Genomic DNA, 9,074 nt, shown 5'->3' with positions numbered 1-9,074 from the left:
ATGCATTTTCTACATATACGTTATCCGTTACCTACATTTTAATTCTAGGTATCAAGGCACTTATATGCAGGTCTGATAACCCAATTCATTATGGGCTCATTGTTGTAATGGAAATCTTTAAAAGACGACGCAAAATATTGTCCATTACAACAATGTTTACCTCGTCCTTACCAAACATAGGAAAATCGTCACATTCGTTACGATGCAGCCAACATTTTTCTCATTCTGATTTCTACTGTACACCATAATATTTGAACCAAAATGTTTGCCATTGTTAAAGTATATTAACACTGTGTTGAAGAGCTCGTTAGCAGAAAGAAAGATGTATAGCAAGAACTAAAAAAACCCCCAAAAAAACCCAAAAAAAACTTGAGCTTTTATATAGAGCAATATCCACTAAACGTGATCAAAGGGCTTTACAAGGGGTCCCTGGCCAACAGCAACTCATAACATGTAGGAAAGTGAGTGGAGCAGGCACTTATGTTGGTAACAACAAGATATGAAGTGAGTAGAAAAGTGCCAGAAGACAATAGAGAATAAAAAATTTTCGCGGCGGTGGTGGGGTTTGAACCTGCGACCTTATTGGTACGACAACTCCGCCTGGCAGGTGAGAGCGTGGCTCTACCGTGTGAGCTATCCACGAACACAAAAATATTCGTTTCAAACCCAAGTCATTTCTAGATCCCTCTCTCACCCACTTCTGAGACCGCTGATTCGTTCGCCCACCACCATCGCGAAGTATTTTGACCAGCAGTTAAGCTTAATAGCCAATATTCTCAACACAAACATATAACATAGAAACGATTGAGACATTGAGTATGCTCCGGTGTATGGGGTGAATTTTTAATTCAGAAAAGTGAGTGGAGCAGGCACTTATGTTGGTAACAACAAGATATGAAGTGAGTAGAAAAGTGCCAGAAGACAATAGAGAATAAAAACTTTTTCATATCTTCATATCTTGTTGTTACCAACATAAGTGCCTGCTCCACTCACTTTTCTGAATTAAAAATTCACCCCATACACCGGAGCATACTCAATGTCTCAATCGTTTCTATGTTATATGTTTGTGTTGAGAATATTGGCTATTAAGCTTAACTGCTGGTCAAAATACTTCGCGATGGTGGTGGGCGAACGAATCAGCGGTCTCAGAAGTGGGTGAGAGAGGGATCTAGAAATGACTTGGGTTTGAAACGAATATTTTTGTGTTCGTGGATAGCTCACACGGTAGAGCCACGCTCTCACCTGCCAGGCGGAGTTGTCGTACCAATAAGGTCGCAGGTTCAAACCCCACTACCGCCGCGAAAATTTTTTATTCTCTATTGTCTTCTGGCACTTTTCTACTCACTTCATATCTTGTTGTTACCAACATAAGTGCCTACTCCACTCACTTTTCTGAATTAAAAATTCACCCCATACACCAGCATACTCAATGTCTCAATCGTTTCTATGTTATATGTTTGTGTTGAGAATATTGGCTATTAAGCTTAACTGCTGGTCAAAATACTTCGCGATGGTGGTGGGCGAACGAATCAGCGGTCTCAGAAGTGGGTGAGAGAGGGATCTAGAAATGACTTGGGTTTGAAACGAATATTTTTGTGTTCGTGGATAGCTCACACGGTAGAGCCACGCTCTCACCTGCCAGGCGGAGTTGTCGTACCAATAAGGTCGCAGGTTCAAACCCCACCACCGCCGCGAAAAATTTTTATTCTCTATTGTCTTCTGGCACTTTTCTACTCACTTCATATCTTGTTGTTACCAATATAATTGCCTGCTCCACTCACTTTTCTGAATTAAAATTACACCCCATACTACCGGAGCAACTCAATGCTCAATCGATATTCTAGTTATATGTTTGTGTTGAGAATATATGCTATTAAGCTTAACTGCTGGTCAAAATACTTCGCGATGGTGGTGGGCGAACGAATCAGCGGTCTCAGAAGTGGGTGAGAGAGGGATCTAAAATGACTTGGGTTTGAAACGAATATTTTTGTGTTCGTGATAGCTCACACGGTAGAGCCACGCTCTCACCTGCCAGGCGGAGTTGTCGTACCAATAAGGTCGCAGGTTCAAACCCCACCACCGCCGCGAAAAATTTTTATTCTCTATTGTCTTCTGGCACTTTTCTACTCACTTCATATCAACATGTAGGAAGAGACATGACGCCTGTCAGGCGATATTACAATTTTTTGGGACAGAGACAACGCTGTTAACGGTCAGGTACTCATTTTACACCTGAGTCCGGTGAGAGAATGTGAGTAAAGAGCCTTCTCCAAGGACTCAACTATGCGCCGAGCGAGGCTCGGACCCAGGACCTTCCGATCCGAAAGCGAGTGTCATACCACTAGACCGCACTAACAGCTTTTGTGGTTGAGTGAAATGCATCTATTTTTGTATAGATTGGGTGTGAAGTTTTGGGGACAATCCGGAAAATGGCCTGTAAGGAGAAAGTTAAACTAGGGCCATTAGTGGGTTCGGATGTGATGTGAGACCGGCATATAGATAGTTCGAAGATGACGTCACTCGGGTCTTTGTTATTGTTTTGTGCCATCCGCGTTTATGAGTAATGCTCACTGAACTGTATCAACCTGACTATAAACGTTCATGGATACACACAGTTTTGTGTGTTGGTCCGTTACCCTTCCGGATGGCAATGTTATGAGCTTCTTGCCAAGCGCATACTATCTATAAATGTATACGTCGTATCAAGGTCATTGTTTTTACAATACATCGTGTGTATATAAACCAAGGTGAGTCTTTAAGCTCATATTATATCATTTTAACATCTGTAATACATTATCATCATTATTATTATTCACAGGCAGTAACGATCTGCTGCAACCCAAACACGAATGTCGAATGACTAATCTGCCGAACTCTGGTAAAAAAAAGCATATCTAAAAATTTGGCCAGAAAACTCGTCCTTAAAAAAATAAAAATAAATAAATTGAGCTTTATATGGCGCAATATCCAATAAATGTGCTCAAAGCGCTTTACAAGGGGGTCCCTTGTCAACAGCAACATTTAACATGTAGGACGGGACATGCCATGCCGGCTGTTAGGCGATATTACAATTTTTCGGACAACGACACCGATGTTAACGGCCAGGTACTCATTTTACACCTGAGTACGATGAGAGAATGTGAGTTAAGAGTCTTTTCCAAGGACTCAACTATGCGCCGAGCGCGAGGCTCGAACCCAGGACCTTCCGATCCGAAATCGAGTGTCATGTCTTCATATTATATCGATCGATTTAAATGACTCTCATCTTGGAAAAAAAACAAAAAACTTTCACTTCGCCGAAGTTACGGGTTTGAGAGTTTTTGTCAAGATGAGAGTCGTTTAAATCGCTCGATAATTGAAGAGGAAGAGTTTTCTGGCTAATTTTTTAAAATATTTGTTGTTATTATTATTATTATTATTATTATTATTATTATTATTATTATTATTATTATTATTATTATTATTATTATTATTATTATTATTATTATTATTATATCATGATGGTTTAATTAACTATGTCACTTTGGTAGAACGGAACATTCTTTGTATACGGCAAATGAATATCACATGAATTAAGGAGTTAAATTATGTGTAAAATTGTGACATATCCACACAATAGTAAAAAGAATAATATGTGATAATGAAAATGTTGCTGCTTGAAGCTCAAAGAAATAAATGAATTGGAAGCTTCAATTTATAGAATGAAGACAGATAATGTGGACGTTTCGGGTTTTTCCCCTTACTTTATCTTCAAAACACAATGAATGAAACACTAAGAGCGAATAAGAGATGTGAGAATATCTGTCTTCGTTCAATACATTGAAACCTCCATTGTTATTTACACAATAACTTGGCAGGCCTGTCTACTATTACGAAAAATTCGTAGCATTACGAAATTTGGTCTCCGATTTCAAAACTTCGTGAATACTTTAAAGCCATAAAATCTTATATTGAAAATGAAGGCGGCTCGAGAGTTCATAAGTTTATAACATCAATACGAGGTACTTCGAGGCATTGAGATACGTATTATATCAACTGCATTTTTGAAAGCATTAATTTACCTAGATTATTTTTTGTATTAAAATCAAGTGCATTCCATGTCCTGACAAAATGTGCATTGGAGAATAAATGAGTTCTACCGAATAATAGATAAATGAGTCGCTTTATAGAAAGTTGGATAAATGAGCTCTACCGAATAACATATGAGTCGTTTTATAGAAAGTTGGATAAATGAGCTCTACCGAATAACATATAAGTCGCTATATAGAAAGTTGGATAAATGAGCTCTACCGAATAACATATGAGTCGTTTATAGAAAGTTGGATAAATGAGCTCTACCGAATAACATATGAGTCGCTTATATAAAGTTGATAAATGAGTCTACCGAATAACATATGAGTCGCTTTATAAAAGTTGGATAAATGAGCTCTACCGAATAACATATAAGTCGCATATAGAAAGTTGGATAAATGAGCTCTACCGAATAACATATGAGTCGTTTTATAGAAAGTTGGATAAATGAGCTCTACCGAATAACATATGAGTCGTTTTATAGAAAGTTGGATAAATGAGCTCTACCGAATAACATATAAGTCGCTATATAGAAAGTTGGATAAATGAGCTCTACCGAATAACATATGAGTCGTTTTATAGAAAGTTGGATAAATGAGCTCTACCGAATAACCTATGAGTCGCTTTATATAAAGTTGTATAAATGAGTTCTACCGAATAACATATGAGTCGCTTTATAGAAAGTTGGATAAATGAGCTCTACCGAATAACATATAAGTCGCTATATAGAAAGTTGGATAAATGACTCTACCGAATAACAATATGATCGTTTTATTTAGAAATTGATAAATGAGCTCTACGAATAACATATGAGTCGCTTATAAAAGTTGTATAAATGAGTTCTACACGAATAAAACATATAGATTCGCGTTTATAAAGTTGTATAAATGAGTTCTACCGAATAACATATGAGTCGCTTTATAGAAAGTTGATAAATGAGCTCTACCGAATAACATATAAGTCGCTATATAGAAAGTTGGATAAATGAGCTCTACCGAATAACATATGAGTCGTTTTATAGAAAGTTGGATAAATGAGCTCTACCGAATAACATATGAGTCGATTTATAGAAAGTTGGATAAATGAGCTCTACCGAATAATATATGAGTCGATTTATAGAAACTTGGATAAATGAGTTCTACCGAATAATATATGAGTCGCTTTATAGAAACTTGGATAAATGAGTTCTACCGAATAATATATGAGTGGCTATATAGAAAGTTGGATAAATGAATTCTACCGAATAATATATGAGTGGCTTTATAGAAAGTTGGATAAATGAATTCTACCGAATATGTGAGCAGACCTGCCTACTTGAAAATCTAAAAATTTGTTATTTTTAGAAGAATAATATTGTAGTCGGTAACAGGTGCGCAAGGGGGGGGGGGGGGGGGGGAGAGGGTAGTGGGGGGGGGGGGGGGGGAGGGTAGTGGTGGGGGGGGGAGGGTAGTTGGGGGGGGGGGAAGGGCACAATATAAAAAATAAAATTCACGAATATGGGCGTGCGTGTTGGTTTCATAGTTACACAAATTTAATGTTGTTTGAATTAAAAGGGGAGTTTATAAACACTGGGGTATCTAGCTGAAAACAAAAGAAAGCAAAATAAAATCTGAAGTGATCATCAACAAAATAGTAGTTTTCATTTAATACAAGGTGTTAATTGACAGAATATTAATTCATTTCAGATAAAATCATGACTCAGTTTAATTTAATATCTATTAACCAGATATCTCGTTATTTGAAATGTGTAATTGATAAAAGACTGTCAATTTATAACATGTCAAATAAGGACATTCACCGTTGTTATCTTTCAATTGTAAGCAGTTTTTAAAATATTATTAATAAATAATTCCCTTTTTAATTATCTATGGATTTCACTGATATTATGTTTGGAATGGCTTTGGTGCCTACCTGTGCGACTCGGTATTCTGGTAGTATGACGCTCGCCTTCGGATCAGAAGGTCCTGGGTTCGATCGAGTCCCGAGCGGCGCATAGTTGAGTCCTTGGAAAAAGCTCTTTACTCATATTATTATTCTCTTACCGTAATTCGGTGAAAAATTAGTACATGGCCGTTAACAGCGCTGTCTCTGTCCGAAAAAGAATGGGACATCGCTTAATATGCGTCATGCTTCCTACTGCATGTTAAGTGTTGCTGTTGGCTAGGGAGATTTTTGTAAAGCACTTTGAACACAATTTGAGGATATTGCTCTGTATTTAAGCAAAAGCTTTCGTTGTTTTTTTTTTTTTTTTTTTTTTTTTTTTTTTTTTTTTTTTTTTTTTTTTTTGTACATTACGAACATCTCCCTCACTTTGCAATGGATACAGACCAAAATGAAAACTTGATGCAAATAATTTTTATGACTTTGACTGAATATTAAACCTGAAAAACTTGAGCATTTTTGTAGCGCAATATCAACTACACGTGCTCAAAGCGCTTTACAATGGGATTCCGTGGCTAATACAACACTCAAAATGTAGGACGAGCGAGACATGAAGCATGTTAGGAGATAATAATACAGTCATTTTTTTTTCCGACAGAGACAACAATGTTTACGGCTAGGTACTCATTTTACACCCGAATACGGTGAGAGAATGTGAGTAAAGAGCCTTTTCCAATGACACTATATGTGACCTGCCGTCTCAGAGCGGTATTATGTCGGGATCCACTCGGTGAGGGAAACTGAATTCATTGCCACACATATCAAACTTGGGTTTAATTTCTCTACGTCATGCTGGAGTATAAATACTATTTCTTGCATTACAAAAACTTCTAAGGTCCAATTTCTCATCATTCTATCTCTCAATTCACTTTTTGGGGTCTGAATCATCCCGACTTAATACCGTTTTGAGACGGATGGTCACATATGCGCTGCTCAGAGTGGGGCTATAACATTGGACCTTTCATTCATATGTGAAATCTTTTTTTTTAAAGTGTTCTCTTTTTTTATTTTGAGATTTTTCTTTTTAGCGCAATATCCACTAAACGTGTTCAAGACGCTTTACAAAGGATCCTTGGCCAACAGCAACATTTAACATTTATTAGGACGGGACATGACACCTGTCAGGCGATGTTACAATGTTTTCGGACTGAGACAACGCTGTTAAAGGCCATGTACTCATTTTAAACCTGAGTATGGTGAGAGAATGTGAGTAAAGAGAGCCTTCTCCAAGGACTCAACCCAGGACCTCCAATCCGAAAGCGAGTGTTATACCACTAGACCACATATCCGCACCGTTGTCTCAAAACGGCATTTTGTTAGGATGATTAATATGCTGAAAATTGAATCTATAGATAAAATGCGCTTGGCCAAGAAACTCGCAACATTGCCATCCGGAAGAATAACGGACCAGCACACAAAACTATGTGTAACCTTTAACCTTTATAGTCTGGTTAATAGATGATGACTTCACTCGGGTCTTTGTTATTGTTTTTTTTTTGTCATCCGCGTTTAGAGTAATTCTCACTAAACTGTACTAAGCAGACTATAAACGTTTAAGGTCAAACATAGTTAATGACAGTTTTGTGTGTTGGTCCATGATATTTCCGGATGGCAATGTTGTGAGATTCTTAGCCAAGCGCATACTATCTATACATATTAGTGAGAATTACTCATAAACGCGGATGGCAAAAAGCAGTAATAAAGACCTGAGTGACGTCAACATCATACGATCTATAGCCAGAAATACCTCACGTTCCTTGAGTTTATATGTGACCAATCGTATCATAACGGTATTATGTCGGGATGAACCAGATGTTAAAAACTCAAAATAATGCTAAATTGGTCAACAATATGAATTATCGGTATTGGTTCCATGAAAAATCATATTTATTCTCCTCAATGAAATATATAGACTCAACCCACGTCTGATATTTCTGGTTATAAGTTCAATTTTCAGCATCTTAATCATTCCGGCTTAATACCATTTTGAGGCGAGGGGTCACATATTCCTTATCAAGTAGAATGAATAATAATAATGACTCTGCAGCTATGACGTCTAGTGTGTGACACTCGCCTTCGGACCGGAAGGCCCTGGCTTCGAATCCCGCTCTGACAGGCGCATATTTGAGTCCTTGAAAAAGGATCTTTACTCCCATTTTCTCAACGTACTCAAGTGTAAAATAACACTCATACTATCTATCAATTGACACAAACAAAATACAATACGGTAAAAGGACTAGACTATGCAAGATATTTCTCAAAGAATATTATATGATGATGTTTCAATCTAGATTTTTAAAAATAGTGAGGTTTGGTGCATATCTTGGGGAAGAGTTTCTAAATTTAAACACCTGAATTATAAAATGATTTTTCTCCATTTGTGTTCAATGATGATGACTATATGAAAATAATAGTGATATTGATGATAATGGTATGATGATCAGACTCATGATGATGATGATGATGATGTTGATGTTGATGTTGATGATGATGATGATGTTGATGATGGATGAGATGATGATATGATGATGATAAGAGTAATAATAATAATAAATAATAATAATAATAATAATAATAATAATAATAATAATAATAATAATAATAATAATAATAATAATAATATATAATAATAATATAATAATAATAATAATGAGTGATGATGATGATGATGATGATGATGATGATGATGATGATGATGATGATGATGATGATGACGATGATGATGATCATCATGACAACGATGATGATAATAATGATATAACAATAATGTTGCTGATGATGTTATCATCATCATCATCATCATCATCATCATCATCACATCACCATCATCCTCCTCATTATTATGTATCATTATAACACTATTAATAAGTAGCCAATGAAATCAAACCTAAATACCATGGAAACAGACAAATAAAAATGTTTTACACACCTGGTTTATTCAGATGCCTCCCAAAAAAAATCATAACACGTAGACTTTCACTTCACTATGTATTCTGAAATGATGGCGGTGGTGATGATGACTAGCTAGGCTATGGATGACGATGAAAGGAACACGAAAGATT

At 36.5% G+C, this 9,074-nt stretch overlaps 1 protein-coding gene across 4 annotated transcripts in view; it reads right to left on the bottom strand.

Moving 5' to 3' along the window:
• The window catches only part of LOC144975225 (uncharacterized), a 74,321-nt gene extending 65,247 nt beyond the window's left edge, over positions 1 to 9,074 (bottom strand). Inside the window, exon 1 of one of the 4 annotated variants that reach the window (XM_078919095.1) lies at positions 8,942 to 9,074. The gene's annotated coding sequence lies outside the window, so the exon portion shown is untranslated. The remainder of the gene's footprint in view (positions 1 to 8,941) is intronic. The other 3 variants (XM_078919102.1, XM_078919104.1, XM_078919110.1) reach the window with 3 other exon arrangements.

The sequence above is a fragment of the Berghia stephanieae genome, chromosome 6 (genome assembly GCF_034508935.2).
Source record: "Berghia stephanieae isolate SIO BIC M18660-M18661 chromosome 6, UCSD_Bste_1.3, whole genome shotgun sequence".
In the NCBI taxonomy this organism is placed as follows: Eukaryota; Metazoa; Mollusca; class Gastropoda; order Nudibranchia; family Aeolidiidae; genus Berghia; species Berghia stephanieae.
The sequence above is the reverse complement of the archived record's forward strand: the minus strand, read 5'-3'. Positions and strand labels throughout refer to the sequence as shown.